Source organism: Sphaerodactylus townsendi, linkage group LG14, assembly GCF_021028975.2.
Source record: "Sphaerodactylus townsendi isolate TG3544 linkage group LG14, MPM_Stown_v2.3, whole genome shotgun sequence".
Taxonomy (NCBI): Eukaryota; Metazoa; Chordata; class Lepidosauria; order Squamata; family Sphaerodactylidae; genus Sphaerodactylus; species Sphaerodactylus townsendi.
Genome location: NC_059438.1, coordinates 17,698,511 through 17,717,135, shown reverse-complemented (window position 1 = coordinate 17,717,135; position 18,625 = coordinate 17,698,511).

Below are 18,625 nucleotides of genomic sequence, written 5' to 3'. Positions count from 1 at the left end.
AAGATGATGATGATGAAGATGAAGATGAAGAAGAAGAGGAGGAGGAGGAGGAGGAGGAGGAGGAGGAGGAGGAGGAGGAGGAGGAGGAGGAGGAGTTTGGATTTATATCCCCCCTTTCTCTCCTGTAAGGAGACTCAAAGGGGCTTACAATCTCCTTGCCCTTCCCCCCTCACAACAAACACCCTGTGAGGTGGGTGGGGCTGAGAGAGCTCCGAGAAGCTGTGACTAGCCCAAGGTCACCCAGCTGGCATGTATGGGAGTGTACAGGCTAATTTGAATTCCCCAGATAAGCCTCTCCAGCTCAGACGGCAGAGCGGAGAATCAAACCTGGTTCCTCCAGATTAGATACATGACCTCTTAATCTCCTACGCCACTGCTGCTCCAGATGAGTTTTAATTCTGGGGGATCCCCTAGTCCCACCTGGAAGTTGGCATCCATAGTTGCCAAGTAGACCCAGGCAACAAGTGGAAGGATTTGGGGAGGCATGGCAAGAGGGGAGGGTCATAAAAGCCTCCCCCGTTTTACTTCCCCTGTGAGACAGTTTAGGTTGAGAGAGATTAATCGGCCCAAGAATACCCATTGAGCTGTGTGGCTTGATGGGGTACGTAGAATCCCGTTCACTCCAGTATTATAATTATTATACAACCCTGGCTATTCATTCTTGAGTCCCTCTGTCATGTACAGTGCACTCCTCAGCAGAGTTTCTATGTCCATTGAATGTAATGGTCTTAAAAATATGTACCTCTGTTTAGGACTACGTAATTCAGGAAAGCGACGCAGGTTCTTAAGCACCATTGACTCACACGGCAGCGAGGTACTGGTGTCTTTCTGGCAATGAGATGGGATGAGAATCTGTGATCCAAAAGCTGGAGAGTTTAAATCTTATACAGGTAACAAATTTATCAGGTGGTAAACCTTACCTCCTGGGTAACATAAAGGACCAGTGAACACTTTCCTCAGTTCCAACGCATCAAAATGTGCATAAACTGTGTGTGATTTCTGATAAGATCATGGAATTTCTAAAGTTTGACCAATCAGCATTTCTGGAAATAATGCAGCAATTCTCAGAGATTGTCGAGGCTGCCAGACAGTAGCAAGAAATTGTTGACTGTAGATTCTCAGAGGCTGCTGAGAGTAGCAAGAAATAAATATTAAAGGCTCCCATGATGCTCCCATTGCCAGAATTTCAGGCAAACAGTGGTCTTGTCCAACAGCTGCTGTCTGATTTCCTTCAAGTGGAGATGCCAGTATTTCAACCTGGGACCTCCAGTGCACTGCACAAAGCATGTATTCTGTCACTGCACTATGGTTTCTCCCTTTTTAGGGTCAGAAACACATGGGGTGGACAATGGTGACTTTTACAGTTTTGGAGAAGATGAGTAAAATGTCCCTCCAATTTTAATTTACAGCAGAACACACATTAGCTATATGAGAAGTTTGAGAAACACCTAACAGATACAAAAGAGGTTGTAAAATCATAGATGCACCTGCAGTTCTATTTATTTCAGTGGGCCAAGATGTGTATCCTTGGGGGGGGGGGGGGGAATCAGGCCAAAGGTTTAATTTCTATAATGTTATCCTTATCTAGACTAGCATATTTGGGCTACTCTCTATCTGGGGAACTGCCCCCTGTGCATCTTCCATTGTATTAATGACAGCGGAGGTGCACATGTAACATGCATATTGCTTTCCGATCTAATTAAATGATAAGAAAGGGTGGGAAAGGCAAAAAGTACTTCCTTATCATCAGTGCAGACTGAAGTTAAAACAAGAGGTGGAGATCGGAAGCAAACACAAGTCACTGAACTCCAATCTAGGCCAAGCAGAGATTAAAATGTAATTCCCCCCCTCACCCCAAAACAATACTCAGTGGAATTTCAGTTTGGCACTGTGTACCGTTATCCCATGTATCGATTTACAGGAAACCATGTCTATCTTTCCTGAGTCAGATTTTGGACCAAATAAAGCTTTTGACTTTAATGAAGTCTGCAAATAATGGCGTTTACTTAAATATCTGTATATATCTCCATCTATCTCTCTTTCTCTATCTTTGGGCTTCTGTTTCCTGTGGTGTAACTGGCTGAATTGCCTTGTTATTTTAAAATCGGATTCCAATTAAACAAAAGATACTTGTCTTTTTCTCTGCATCTCTCTCTTTTCTTTTTTTTGCCAACAGCTCTAGGGGCTGCACCACATGGGAAAACATCGTATTGATCCGGTATCGACCACAGCTGAATTATGAAAACCTATGATTCTTTAAAAAAAGGGTTCAGCATCAACATAATTTAGTATCTACTCTCCGTGTATGCCAGTATGAAAATACCCATCTTGGCAATCGCATGGAAGAATAATCAATATGTTATAATTTTACTTTTAAAAATGTCCCTGTAGAGACTTTATTCTGGAGGTCTTCTGTGTATTTAGAATATTTCTGGCAGATTGGGGAGAGACAAAAGAGATAAAATCAATTTATTTCAAGATTTCCATTTGGAAAAATTCACTTCATCGGGTCATCAAACTGTCAGCCGTAGTATATTTTTTATAATGAAATGGTTCAAGTTGTCTTTTTTTCCCCTCTGTAAAGGTTTTGCTAGTGGAATGGCTTGGGCTGACTCCATGGCATTTTCATTTCAGTGGATATCAGGTCGGAGGGTTAGGAAGGACACGCGCCTGATGTGTTGGGTTGTTCTCACTGCAGAAGGTTGTATATGGAGTGGTCTCCTACCTATGGCTATCTGGCCAAATATGGTTTGGTAAGGAACCAAGTACAGATCTTTGAAAAAGGAAGGATAGATGGGGCACTAGTCGTGTTGCGAGGCACCCCCAGCCACCATCGGGGGATGAGAAGTAGAGTTGCCAGATCCAGGTATGGAAACTCCTGGAAATTTGGGGATGGAGCCTGGGGAGGAAAGGGATCCAGTAGGACACCATGCCATAGAGCAGGGGTGTCCAACTCTGGCGCTTCAGATGTTTATGGACTTTCGAGGGGCAACATCTAGGGACCGGATTACGCCGGTCCTATACCAACTACACTGGCTGCCAATCAAGTACTGGGTCATGTTTAAAGTTTTGGTGCTGACCTTTAAAGCCATCCGCAGCCTTGGCCCTGCTGATCTGAGGGACCGTCTCTCCCTATATATCGCCCTTCCTAGGCCCCTCCGATTCATCGCCGAGGCCCGAGGACCCTACCTGGTGACCCCTAGGCCCCAAAGAGGCTGATCCGGCTGGCTTGTGGCCTCTACAAGGGCCAGGGCTTTTACAGCTCTGGCCCCTACCTGGTGGAACAGGCTTCCGAGTGAGATCAGGGCCTCTGCGGGACTTACAGAGTTTCCTTGGGGCCATGTAAAATGGAACCTGTTATTCAGCCAGGCATTACTAACCAACCGAGGGATTATTTTCCAACCAAGCCATAAAGAACATCTGGCCTCCCGTGGGTACACAAAGGGGGGAGGGAGGGGCTGAAGCCATCTGCGAGTTTTAGTATTTTATGTATTATTATGATATGTTTTAAATTGTTTTATGACTGATGGACACTGCCCTGAGCCTTTGGGGGAGGGCAGTATATAAATATGATAAATAAATAAATAAATAAAAATAATTCCCATCAGCCCCTGCCGGCATGGTCAAGGGGCTGATGGGAATTGTAGTCCATGAACATTTGAAGCACCAGAGTTGGTCACCTCTGCCATAGAGTCTACCCCACAAAGCAGCCATTGTTTCCCCAGGGAACTGATCTCTGTACTCCCCAAGTTGGGAAATTCCTAGAGATATTTTGGGGTGGAGGTTTGGCAGGTTCAGGGAGGGGAAGTACCACAGCAGGGTATCCTGGCACAGATTCAACTGCCCAAAGCAGTCATGTTCTCCTCTTTAACCTGGAGACCAGTTGTAATTCTGGGGAGACCCTGGAAGACTCCAGATTCAGCTTCTGGCATCGGGGGGTTGAGACAGCTCTTTCCTCGGCCAAGACTTTGAAGACCTGCTGCCGGTCACAATGCACAATTTGTAAGTTAATTGTAACAATAACCTGACTTGGTAAGGGTGACTTGGTATGTTCAGCTAAAAGTCTCTTTAACATCCCCCGTGCTTATTTCTGTCCCATAAACTCCTGAATCCTAAACAATTAAGCCTTCCAAGGGAAAAAAAATGGGGGAAACTGAGGCAAGCAGAAAAGACACTCCAGCTAAAACCCAAAGGGTTGATAGAAATCCTCTACAGACTCATTATTTCAGAGCAGTAACTCTGCATAGAATTGGACAGTAAGCCCCAGAGGTCAAAGCAATCACCTGTAAGGTTGCCAATCTCCAGGCGGGGCCACAAGATCCCCCAGAATTACCACTGATCTCCATATTACAGAGATTCTCCTGAAGAATATGGCTACTTTGGAGGGTGGGCTGTATAGCATTATACCCTGTTTAGGCCCCTCCGCTCCCCAAACCACACCTACCCAAAGCTCCGCCCACAAATCACCAGGAATTTCCCCACTCCGATGGCAGCTTTCAGTGAATAGGGAGTACAGAAGCCTCTGGCTGGAAATTCCACCCCGTACATTTGCAGTCTGTTTAAAACGCTTTATGCTGAAAGCAAACATAGCAGAATCCTTCAAGCTTGGTTTGCCAGGACCCAGCTTTAGCTGCACCGAAAGCCAGGAGCTGAGATTCACTTGTAATGAGGTCATCAAGGTTTTTATAATTCTCCCAGTTACTTCTGTTCTGGACCCCCCCAAAAAAACTATTACTGGACTTATTAAAAATTAAAATGCAAACATTCAGATCAGCAGACGGGGTGGCCGCTTCAATGGTGGCTTAATATTCCTGCGCCGTCTTTTCTGGTTTTCAAAAGAATTCGAGAGGCGGCGCGTGAGTCTTTGCTTAAAGCGGGGAAATGGCTCCTTTTTATTATTTTTTAAAGAAATGAAGTGTTTCAATGCCTGTAAGCTATTTCATGCAATGCCAAGCTATACCAGGACTTCGGATAAAAAAGAAAAACGGAGAGTCTAAAAAGAAAGTCTGAAATGGGCTTTCTGTCACAAATAGCTGCAAAGTTACAGAACCGGACTGTGTGTCAGCTGGAAATATTGGGATTCTCGATGAACTCCAGGAGGCTCACAGACAGCTTTGCTAGGCATGTTGTGCATCTGGTGGGCGCAGGAATTGCCCCCAGTGTGTGTACCCTCACCCAATGATTGGTTGAATTCTTATAAGGCCATGCTATAGGCGTCCCGAAGAAACCAAAGCCTGGCGGCAAAGAGACAAACTTGGTCTATTCTCAATCGTGAAGTCTCCTTTTCCTTCTTCTAGTCACATGCAGAGTCAGAACTGGGGCCCTCCTGATGAGAAAATCAATCTTCCAAGCAGCAATTATAAACAGGCACTGTGGATTAAAAAAAAATGTTTGGCATTTTGCACACAGCCTTATGGGGAGACACGGTTTTTCTCCTTCCAATTATTTAATTATCTGATACAACCACATATCATGAAGAAGAAGAAGAAGAAGAAGAAGAAGAAGGAGGAGGAGGAGGAGGAGGAGGAGGAGGAGGAGGAGGAGGAGGAGGAGGAGGAGTTATACCCCTGTAAGGAGACTCAAGGTGGCTTACAAGCTCCTTTTCCTTCCTCTCCCCACAACAGACACCTTGTGAGGTAGGTGGGGCTGAGAGAGTTCCCAAGAACTGTGACTAGCCCAAGGTCACCCTGCAGGAATGTAGGACTGCAAAAACATATCTGGTTCACTAGATAAGCCTCTGCCACTGAGGTAGAGGAGTAGGGAATCAACCCCGGTTCTCCAAATTAGAATCCATCTGCTCTTAACCACCACACCATGCTGAAGATGAGTAGAAACATCTTGCCTATTTTGGAGATGCCAGGGGCCTCACAAAGTAAGGTCCAGGCACTCCACTACCACAGTAGACTTTTGCTTTCTCAAATGTTTTGTTTCTTCAGTGTAACTGATCCACTCGGAATTCTGTATACATCCGTCTCATATTGCTAAATGTCGTGAAGAGGACTGTGCATGAGTCATTAGTCATAGCTTTGGGTTCTCGGAGTTCCTATGTATGCTGTTTCTTTCCACAGGCACAAAACTCAAAACTCCACAACAGCCCGTTTTGACATGATTGTGCGCACACTTGGATTAACATTCTCGCTGTCCGGTGTTTTCCAAACCTCGGGAGCACATGGGCACACCAGTAAAACCTCGCAATACAGGAATCTTGATGCAACCACCCGTACAATCAAACAAAAGTGGCTTTTGTTTCGTTGCATTTAATGTGTCTGTCAGTCATGTGCGCATCACCTGTTTCAGTAAAGCCATGATTCGATTCTGGTATCTGATCAGAACTACAAACATGGGACATCACTTACCCCCCCCCCCCAAAAAAAGCCAAAGACAAGCGTTGGAACGATGATTTTAGCAATTCAGTGCTTTTCAAAGATGTTTTTGCTGCAACACAGATTTCATCAGCAAGAGGTAAGGGAACAGTACGCAACAAAGATGATAGTGACCTGCCATTTACAGATGTAAAAAAAACCGGACTATGTAACTGAAACATGCCACAGGCATCTCTCGGCACAGACATGTGGTTTATGTTCCTTTAAAAGGCCCCTAAAAATATAACCTATCTATAGAAGTGCTTGCCAGTTTCCTCGTTGGGTTGTAAGCAGGGAATTTATGGCCAAGCCAGTAACCCATGTCTTTGGAGGCTTAGCAAACTGCTGCGTATTAAATGTTTTATGAAAAGGGCAATTAATTTTTTTCTTTATGAACACAGCTTTCTCACTGTGTTTTCCAAGGTGGCCACATTAGGACTGAAAGGGAATTGCTGTGGGCAGAGAAGATATCAAGGACAATTTTTTTCCCCATTGTGTGAGTCATAAGCAGAACTGAAACTTCTACGCTTGTCTGCGGATTTGCACAGGTTCCAACTGCCCTGGCAAAATGGTTGCGTGGATCTTGCTGTTTCTCAAACATTTTTTTTTTTGCACCAGGTCGTGAAGTCAGTGCATGGACCCAGGGGGTAGAAGGAGGATTGTGGGGGGTGATTTTACGCCCCCCCCACGTGACTATATGGCCACAACCCGAGGAGCACCTTCCCTATGAGGAGAGGCTGCAGCGTTTGGGACTCTTTAGTTTGGAGAGGAGGCGGCTGAGGGGGGATATGATTGAAGTCTACAAAATTATGCATGGGGTAGAAAATGTTGACAGAGAGAAATTTTTCTCTCTTTCTCACAATACTAGAACCAGGGGGCATACATTGAAAATGCTGGGGGGAAGAATTAGAACTAATAAAAGGAAACACTTCTTCACGCAACGTGTGATTGGTGTTTGGAATATGCTGCCACAGGAGGTGGTGATGGCCACTAACCTGGATAGCTTTAAAAGGGGCTTGGACAGATTTATAGAGGAGAAGTCGATTTATGGCTACCAATCTTGATCCTCCTTGATCTCAGATTGCAAATGCCTTAACAGACCAGGTGATCGGGAGCAGCAGCCTCAGAAGGCCATTGCGTTCACATCCTACATGTGAGTTCCCAAAGGCACCTGGTGGGCCACTGCGAGTAGCAGAGAGCTGGACTAGATGGACTTTGGTCTGATCCAGCTGGCTTGTTCTTATGTTCTTATGTTCTTATGACATTTGACCCCGTATGTCCCCCCTGGGTGGTACGCCCCCTGCCAGGGAATTCACAGATCTAAGATCCAGGGAGCAATTCAGCTGAGGGGAACTTCCCGGGCCGCCGTAGCGACACCCCCTCTCAATCGGCATATCAGTTTTCTCTCTGCTTTCCCTTTTATGGATATGTCCCCAGGAAGTGTCTGGAGTGGATGAGGCATCTGTACACAGAAGACAGATCTATTTCTGGCCTCTCTTTCTAGCCCCCACAAGATATAAAATACATTCTGTGTGACAAGGAGGGAATGGCTTTGCATTTGCATCCCTCTTCTCCTGCCCCCAAAGAACAATAGATCATTGGTTCCGGGCCTGCCTTGTCCATTCAAACAGAAGTAGTATAAATATATTGCTCATCTGTCAACTCCCAGCATGTGCCTTCGCAGTTTATTTCTAACTTCTTTTTCCTTCAGCTTCTTAAAAAAAAAAGGGCTTCCTTGTTTAGTCTTTGAAAGCACAGTGGTCCTGTTTACATGTATTCAGATATTTTTCCCTGTGTTTTCGCTTGACATTTTGACTCGACAGTGTTTCATCTTGGTAATTTCTCATACAAATGGGAGCAAAGGACCTGTTTGTAACACCAGCGTCTCCAATCACTTGCTTCATTGCTTCGCTACAAGGGACCCATGAAATTTATTCAAGCGCACTACTGAACTATGGGAAATGTCAGCATTAGCACACAATTGTCTTGCTCCTTCCAAAATGTTACAGTGTCTTGGTCATGAGTTCAATTCATGCAAGGAAAAAGTGAAATCACAAATGTTAGCTTTAGACAAACAAGAGTTGGGCTGTTAAATTTAAAATAATTCCTATGTAGCCACTCACCATACTTCTAATGGGAAGCCCTTAATGTTTGGGTAGAATCAGAGGCGTGAACATACACAAATATCCGAAGCTGCCTTATACTGAATAGGGCCAATCGGTCTGTCAATGTCTGTCTTCTGAGAGCCAGTGTGGCATAGTGGCTCCCTAGTATCTGGAATACCCAAGTTCTAATCCCCATTCATACCATGGAAGCTCACTGGGTGACCTTGGGCTAGTCAAAATCTCTCTCAGCCTAACCTACCTCATAGGGTTATTGTGAGGAAGGAGAGGAGAATGATGTAAGTCACTTTGATCCCCACTGGGGAAAAGGGTGGAATACAAATGAATTAAATCAACGGCCATTTATGAACTTGTTATCTGCCCTGCAGTGTGCCTACATTGCCTTCGGGTCAGATCTTCAGCTGTGCATACATTTTCCCCCATTCCAAAATTACCGTGCTGCAGATTAGACAATCCTCACAATTTGTGAATGCATGAAATGTGTTACTTTTTTCCTGCCTTTGCAGGAAAATCAAAGCAGAGCAGTGTGTTCTTCGCTTCCTTCAGGTTTTCTGCTCCTCCTCACCTTCCCCACCCATGGGAGAACAGTTCTACCCACTCCTTGGCCAGTGTTTCCAGATAATCTATGGGGCATCTTATAAAATGTTAAACACTTTTTAAAACACTATTGCATGAGCGATAGATCTTTAAAACTTTGCCCACCCCAAAGGCAGCAAACAAAATGGCAGCTAGGCTCAGAAAAGAAAAGGAGGAGGAGGAGGAGGAGGAGGAGGAGGAAGGAGGAGTTTGGATTTATTCACCACATTTCTCTTCTGTAAAGAGACTCAAGGCGGCTTGCAAATTCCTTTCCCTTTCTTTTCCCACAACAGACACCTTGTGAGGTAGGTGGGTCTGAGAGAGTTTCAAAGAACTGTGACTAGCTCAAGGGCACCCAGCAGGCTTCATGTGTAGGAGCAGGGAAACAAATCCAATTCACCAGATATCGCCAGATAAGAGTCTGCCACTGATGTGGAGGAGCGGGGAATCAACTGGTTAAAGGGCGTTTCCACAGACCTGCTTTGCACAGGTTACAACAAGCAGAAAGATGTGGTGTCATGGTTAACAGTGATGGACCTGATTTGATTCCCCATTCCTCTACACAAGCAGTGGAGTCTGATCTGGTGAACTGGATTTGTTTCTCCACACATGAAGCCTGCTGGGTGATATTGTGCTAGTCACAGAACTCTCTCAGCCCCACTTACTTCACAAGATGTCTGTAGTGGGGGTGGTGGCGGAAGGTGCTGTAAAACACTTTGGGACTCCTTAACGGCAGAAAAAGGTCTGCATATATCCTACAAAATGACTCTAACGTGTAGAGAATTCTCAAACCATGTATTGTCGAAGGCTTTCACAGCCGGAATCACTGGGGTGCAGTGTGGTTTCCGGGCTGTATGGCCGTGTTCTAGCAGCATTCTCTCCTGACATTTCGCCTGCATCTGTGACTGGCATCTATGAAGATGCCAGCCACAGATGCAAGCGAAACGTCAGGAGAGAATGCTGCTAGAACATGGCCATACAGCCCGGAAACCACACGGCACCTCAATTCTCAATTGAGAATTGATGTCAAAGGGAGTTTGGAGAGCAACATTCCTACTGTTGCTGTCTTTTACCTGTAGACCCAAAGCTGAAATGATGATTGTTTATGCTCCAGGGTTTTTTCGGTCTTAGAATGAAAAAAAAAAGGTCCAAACTAAAACATTTGTCCCTAACAGCTATTGTTGTCTGTGTTGAAAGCCTGTTAATCATTATGAAAACCAGGTAAGAAAAGAAATTGATCTGTCTAGCTCCGATTGGGTGGTTTCATTATACAATCTGTAAGTTTAATTAGCTAACTTATTGAGTCTGATTATGTCAGAGGCATCCCACTCAGCTTGATTTATTTTTTTGCATTGATCCTCCACGGTTTTGCGCAAACACTGGGCCATAAACTATGGCAAATGTGATAGATTTCTTAAGTATGTAGGGGAAAAAGAATCTTCGGTTATCAAAGGACCCTCATTCTAAAATCCCCTTGAAAATAAGACAGCTTAATTGTGGAGATTTTCTGCACTGGATCCTTTACAATTGTCGGGAAGTCACGTCCCAGAAAATGCCACGTCTAGCTCTATCCTTTCCTTCTTACTAATATCTTATGAAAGTCTAACATGACTATTTTCATACTGTAAGTTTTTTCAGCTCTACCAGTGACAATCAATATGTAACAGAGGCAGGCAATTATGATATCTGCTTTGCGTGCAAAAGGTCATAGGTTCTGTTCCAAACATCTCTAGTTAAAAACATTGTAAGTAATTGAAAGATTTATTGACTTATTGGCCCTTGATACATGCAGGACTTACCCTGAGGCTGTTTGTTCCAGAGTTGAGTCTTTCTTTGTTTACGTGTGAAGAAGTACCCTTCTGAGAGCTATTGTGGTGTAGTGGTTAAGAGCAATGGACTCTAATCTGGAGAACTGGGTTTGAGTCCCCATTCCTCCACATGAGCGGCAGACTCTTATCTGGTGAGCCGGGTTTTATTTCCCTGCTGCTCCACATGAAGCCTGCTGCATGACCTTGAACCAGTCACAATTCTCTCAGAACTCTCTCAGTCCCACCCACCCACAGAGAGGGGAAGGCAACTGTAAGCCACTATTGGACTACTTAATGGTTGAGAAAAGAAGGGTATACAAACCAACTCATCCTCCTGCCCCAATATCCCCCCCCACACACAAAAACTTTTCCGCACCATATCAGCTAGTCAGAGTTGGGGTTCCCAACCTTCAATTCGGGGCAAGAGATCACCTGGAATGACACTGATTTCCAAACCACATAAATTTCTTATTCATACATTCATTCATTCATTTAAAACATTCATTCCATTTTTCTTGAAGAAAATGATTACTTTGGAAAATAGATGGCATGACGTCATACTCTACTGAGGTCCCTCTGCTCCCCCAGGCTCCGCCCTCAAATGTTCAATTGAGGGTTTGTATTCTAGCCAGGGCAGCATTGATGGTCCCTGGTTGCCCCCGGCTGCTCCCACCCCCTGGCCCCTCCAGCAATTGTCTAAGGCTGCCTAATGGGCACACCACCCCATCTATTGGATTAGCTTCACTGCTACCATTGGAGACATTTGTTGTACTTGTTTATGCTCTGACGATGAATCTGTTCAATCTATTTCCTCTTGCCTGGAGTAACTTGAAACCACCTCCAGTTGAATCTGCTCTGCATCTAGCTTAACACGCAGGCTTAAACAGGACTTAACTTAAGTTAGCTTAAGGAGCAGCAGTGGCGTAGTGGCTAAGAGCAGTGGCTAAGAGCAGGTGCACTCTGATCTGGAGGAACCAGGTTTGATTCCCAGCTCTGCCGCTTGAGTTGTGGAGGCTTATCTGGGGAATTCAGATTAGCCTGTACACTCCCACACATGCCAGCTAGGTGACCTTGGGCGAGTCACAGTTTCCCGGAGCTCTCTCAGCCCCACCTACCTCACAGGGTGTTTGTTGTGAGGGGGGAAGGGCAAGGAGATTGTAAGCCCCTTTGATTCTCCTGCAGGAGAGAAAGGGGGGATATAAATCCAAACTCCTCCTCCTCCTCCTCCTCCTCCTCTTCTTCTTCTTCTTCTTCTTCCTCTTCTTCTTCTTCATCTTCATCATCATCATCATCATCATCATCATCATCTTCTTCTTCTTCTTCTTCTTCTTCTTCTTCTTCTTCTTCTTCTTCTTCACCATTTGTCCTAAAACATCCCCCCTCCCCCAAACCCTTTTAACATCCATTTTTTGTGATCTCCAACCTGAACAACACTCGATCCTAATAAGGGGTATTGTACGGATTGTGTTTTGACGTGATTATTACCATTTAAAGGGGTGCTTGTTATTATGCAACATGCCTACCAAAGTAGTTTTGCCGTCCATCAAATTTTCTGTGTTAGGGATTCTAGTGATTCTGGTTGGAATATTGCAGCATGGATGTATAGGGGGTACCCTCAAGAGATTGCCTTTGCAATGAGGGTGTTTTACTGCCACCTGGTGGACAGGGTGTTTTGGGAAAAGGATGCAGCCCCGTTTCTCCTGCTGTGTTTAGGAAGAACGGCTGGTTCATCCTACTTGCACAAGGGATATTTGAAGTTGTCAGTTCAGAAGTCTTGATCTAACTGAAGAGGACATTTAATAACCACCCCCTTCCTCTGCTGCGCTGGAGAAAATGATTCCTTTGAATACTTTATTGGCAGAAATTAGCCTGGGTAAATATCTTCGAGTGGCCAGAACTGTCTTCAGAGAGTATTGCGGGAGGCGGCTTATTTGCTTTTCTCTTGATCGACTGGTGCAGAAGTGGGGGGGGGGGGGGGACAAAAATAATATACATATCTCTCAACAGCTCACCAGCAAAGGGAGTTATGGATATTAGCGAGACTTGACTCAGCAGTTTGTTGCAGAGCGACCAAGAAGCATTCTCACAATCTGCGTTCGATTTAATCACTCTGGGCATGGGTGGTGAGCTCTGAGCTGGAAAGAGACGCCAGCCCTCTTTGGTGAGGCTGAACTGGGTGCCTCTGTTGAAGAAGAGAGGAAACCCCCACATGAAAGGAGGTGAGAACTGCCAAGTAGGATTTCAAGAGGCGTTTGGCACACTGTTTCAACAGAATGACAAGACTTTCCAAATAAAAAGCCTTATAAACCTTCACGAGCGTGGCAGTGAGAATGGCTGCAAATTGACACTGCGAGGGGCCAACCCCCCCCCCAAATAAACAATGTAGAATCACTTAAAAGTAACCTAGCAAATCCAATTGACAAAAGGCCAAGCTGAGCACGGGAGATTCCAGTCCTTCTCATCCTCTTTGGCTCCGACGTTGCTGAGCCGCTTCCTGCATGTTATTTCCTCTGTTTGGGTCCCTTGCTCAGAGGTGTACCCAGGAAAAATGGAGCCCAGTGCAAAATCTGAGTCCCCCCTCCATATGGGTGGCCGCCCCCTCCCACCATGACCAAACTTTTTCTGCACAGGTCATCTCAAAAGAGGAGGGGGGCGATTTCCCACCCCCCACGTGACTAAATGACTGCAGCCCAGGGACATTTGACCTCATATGTTCCCCTGGGTGGTTCGCCCCTGCCCTCACTGGAATGCTAAGTTATTCTCCCTGCCTGATTCCTTAATTCTCTTATCTAGTTCCCCCTCCTTTAATTCAAGCTGAGACTCCCAAAGAGGGAGGATCAGGTTTGATTCCCCACTCCTCCACCTGAGTGGCAAAGGCTTATCTGGTGAACCAGATGTGTTTCCGCGCTCCTCCAATCCTGCTGGGTGACCTGGAAACCCTCTCAGCCCCACCTACCTCACAAGGTGTCTGCTGAGGGAGAGGAAGGGAAAGGAGCTGGTAAGCCAGCTTGAGTCTCCTTACAGGAGAGAAAGGTGAGTATAAATCTAAACTCTTCTTCTTCTTATCAGGCTCTCAATCTTGGAGAAGCTGCATGGCCTGAAAACCCTTTCGGTTTGGGGAAAAACTGTTAGAGGGAGGGGGCAAATAGTGTGTGGGGGTGTGTGCAGGCTGCTGCTTAGGGTGAGAATGTTAGAGCCAGCAAAGAAACTCTAGAGTGTACCTGTTTGTTTACTCTGATGCAATGAATCCATTTCAGTGAACCTGAACCTGATTATTGGAAGGAGGTTTATTTATTTTATTTATTTATTATTTCATTTTTATACCGCCCTCCCCCGGAGGGCTCAGGGCGGTGCACAACATCAACAGACAAATAAAACAAGAAATTTAAAAATTTAAAATGCAGCATACAATTTCCAAATCCAAGTAGGTTTCAATATTTAAAATAGATGGCATCCAGCTATTTAAAACTCCTCTTAAAAAGGGGGGGGGACAGTGGGTATCAGAATATTTCTTGAGCTGTTTCAGGCACCCATATCAGCAGCTGGTCTCACCAAAGGCCCGGTGGAATAGCTCGGTCTTACAGGCCCTGCGGAACTCATTGAGATCCCGCAGGGCCCGGTTGACTAGCACAACACTACTGTATAGAGATCCTCCCCAAAGCATTGCTTTTAACATCCTCAAGATGTTTTATTTGCGCTGTGCAGAAAAGTGCACTGGTTTGTGTTTTCTTTTGCTAAACTAAATTAGGCCCACGTTGCCTAACGCTCTTGAGAGATGCAGCGATGCCAGGGATCACAAACATCCCTCCTCGCAAGCTCCCCAAAGCCATATTTTTTCTCCCTCTGCTTTATAACCTTTTGACAGATTTGCAGTTTTCATGCTGCTGCCAACAAGATGTCAGGAGGTCTTACAGGTTCTGAGTCCGAAGAACCCGAAAGCAATAAAGCTGCTTTCAAGAGAGCTTTATAACCACCGTACTCCCACAGAACGAGTTGGAATGTGGATATCTGCGTCTCTTCCTTTTATTCACCCTTCCCCACCCGCCACCCTGCACATGTACACATATTTTTAATATTAGTTAGGTCTCTTGTCTCTCTGCTGGAAGAAGATCCATCATCTACCAGATGGGATGGTAGGATGGTGTTTCTTCAAAGAAGCAGGGGGAAAAAACAACTTTAGGTGATGAAAGCAAGAACATGACACCTGTGATTTTTGTCACAGAAACATTTCTGTGTTGATCAACCTTAAGATCTTCTGTTTCAGTTAAGCTGAAATAATGTCCTCAAATAACTTTCTGGTTTCTGGTGAACCCAACGATGGTCAAGGACAAGTAGAGAATCCCGTTTGCAATTATGTAAAGGAAGAGTAAGAGTTTGGATTTATATCCCACCTTTCTCTCCTGTAAGGAGACTCCTGTAAGGCTTACAAGCTCCATTCCCTTCCTCTCCCCACAACAGACACCTTGTGAGGTAGGTGGGGCTGAGAGAGTTTGGAGAAAACTGTGACCAGCCCAAGGTCGCCCAGCAGGAATGTAGGACTACGGAAACACATCTGGTTCACCAGAGAAGCCTCTGCCACTCGGGTGGAGGAGTGAGGAATCAAACCCGGTTCTCCAGATTAGAATCCACCTGCTCTTAACCACTACATCACGCTGGCTCTCTAGGGGTGTTGTGGATGTAGCAATCCAGTAATTTCATAGGGTACCATCCCATCTCAGCCAAAATGAACGAGACCACCAGAAATTCTTTTGAAAATGTATTGGTTGCTTGATACATTTTACCCAGAAGCGTGCAGAAGCTAGACAGAGCAGGCCTGTCCAGGGTAGGGTACCAGAGGTGGAGGGGTGCCAACTAGCCCTGTGGGTACATGTGTGGGGCAAATGCTACCTTCTCACTTCCCGGTAGTTTTGGGGGGCAGCTTGGACATTCAGACCTAGGGCTTTTGGAATCCCTGGGGGAGTACCACCCTACTCCAGTTTCTGCAGATAATTGGTACACCTTGGTGAGCATTTTCATGGGGCAATGGTGGCAAAATGACACAGGCCAGGAAACCCCCATGCAAATGAGGCCCAACCAAATGCTACTGAATTTGCAGAAGGATCCAGCAGCTTCTGATGATGTTGGTTGTATCACCTAATTGGATCTGTTGGTGCAATAATCTTGGAACTTATTTGAAGGACACTCTGACACGGTGCTTTTAAATGGATTTCTATATCATTCAGAGAATGTTAAATGTACGTTTCCAAAAGGTTTGTCATTCAAGAGTCCAAAAATCACACCAAATTGCCCGTTTTGTTGTTGAGAAACAAACAGAATCAGAACCAAAGACTCTGTGCTAATCTTGGAACTTACTTGAAGGGCACTCTGAAGTGGTGCTTTTTAATAGATTTCTATATCGGTCAGAGAATGTTACATGTACGTTTCCAAAAGGGTTGTCATTCAAGAGTCCAAAAATCACACCAAATTGCCCGTTTCTCGTTGTCGAGAAACAAACAGAATCAGAACCAAAGACTCTGCGGTAATCTTGGAACTTATTTGAAGGGCACTCGGAAGTGGGGCTTTTTAATGGATTTCTATATTGTTCAGAGAATGTTACATGTAACTCCATTTCCAAAAAGGTTTGTCATTCAAGAGTCCAAAAATCACACCAAATTGCCCGTTTCGTTGTCGAGAAACAAACAGAATCAGAACCAAAGACCAGGCAATTCTTGTCAGCAAAGGTGACTACAGTAGCCTAGTGTTACCTCCACCTGCCACCTGTTCTTAATGTTTTCATTCGCCCCATTTCTTGTTTTCTGTCTCCCACTTCATTTTTTTTGAATGGGGATTTCTTGAGACATGGTTTCTGACGCTTCGACACCATTCATGTCGCCGATGTGTCTTGTTGTATAATCCCTGCCTATTCAGTTGACAATTCTGTTCCGAAAGAAGCAATTCCCATTCCGCCAAGTTGTTTTTTTTCCCTCCCCCAACAAACGTTTTCAAGTGGCAAACAGCAAGAAAAGAGACATTTTTGTAAGGGCCCGGCTCCCTGCTTGCATATCAAGTATCTTCTAAAGATATTCCTTTCTCCGCACTCATTATTTGACTGCTGAATTTCAGATGCGCAAACGTTCTCTTCATGCAAAAGGGGTGTCTCTCTTAAAAAATTGTGTTTTTTTAAAAAGAAAAGAAAACGCAAGCAATTGTTGCTGCTGCTTGCTATTCATGGCAAGAATCTGAATAGCTTTATGAATAACATGAATTGATGTTCTTGTCACCTGCAACAATATTTACAGAACATACTGTTACATTAAAAGGGAAATTGGAGGGAAAGATGCGACGCGGCTCCAAAAGGGTGTAAAAACAAGCCAGTATTTTTTTACTGTCGCTGAAGTGGCAAGCTTTTTTATTTTTTAACCGCTTTGCTTGGCTTATCACTCATCAACTGTTTAGATCGGAATATTCACTTTTTATATAGGTTATTATCTTCCAAAGGTGTTTCTTTTCTTTTTTCCTTGCCGACTTCTGTTTGTACCAGAAGGTGACAGATAGAAAAATGTACACAACGAAAATACGACAGGAACTCGAGACATCTCATTAGGAGAAAAAGAAAGTGTCCGCTATTCAAATATAGTAATATTTTTTTCCACTGATGATGAGGAGGAGGGCAAAACAGAGGTTTGCAAGCTGCAATCATTGGGAGAAAGAAAATCAGCCAGAATTGTATTTGAGATATTGCGCTGGTGGCCTTTGTCTCGGCGTTTCCAGCGAGTGATGGGGCATTTCAGTGCGGTAATAGCCCAGTACTAAACGCAGACAGGATTTCGACTGTATTAGCCATAGCAGTGTTGGCAAAAGGCCATTATTTCAATATAAATATAGTCCTTATTGGAATAAACACCTCTCTGTGATCATTCTTTCCCCCTGAGCTGCTGGGAAAACTCTGCATTGATGCCTCCCCGCATGCGATTTTCAATATTTTCTTTTCTTCCGGATTGGATTCCTGCAGTCATGAAAGGAGATAAAATTACGAGGTGAACATTTAGAAAATAAGCAGAAGGGTTTTTTTTTTAAAAAAAAAAATTGCAGTAAAAACAGGCAAAAAAACTTCTGGCACACGTGTCTTCATGACCTGTCCCCTATTGCGCATGCAGAATAAGGCACACTCAATCCACTTTCACAACTGTTTGAAAGTGGATTTTGGTGTTCCACACAGTAAAATCCAGATTCATAGTGCATTGAAAGTGCATTGAAAGTGCATTATTCTGCATGTGTGGGCGGAGCCTAAGTTCCTCGGGGCCTGGAAGATGGAGCTATCCTGCCAAGCTATAGTTGTGGACAGCAGCGGTATGTTCCATCGTATCTAGCCTTCCGGTCCCTGTTGATTTCTCTTCCCTTCAGGGTAAAAAATAAAACACACGAGAGTCTTGTACAAAATTGGTACATGATAATCATAAGACCATGAGAACATAAGAACGAGCCTGCTGGATCAGACCAGAGTCCATCTAGTCCAGCACTCTGCTACTCGCAGTGGCCCACCAGGTGCCTTTGGGAGCTCACATGCAGGAGGTGAAAGCAATGGCCTTCTGCTGCTGCTGCTCCTGAGCACCTGGTCTGCTAAGGCATTTGCAATCTGAGATCAAGGAGGATGAAGATTGGTAGCCATAGATCGACTTCTCCTCCATAAATCTGTCCAAGCCCTTTTTAAAGCTATCCAGGTTAGTGGCCATCACCACCTCCTGTGGCAGCATATTCCAAACACCAATCACACGTT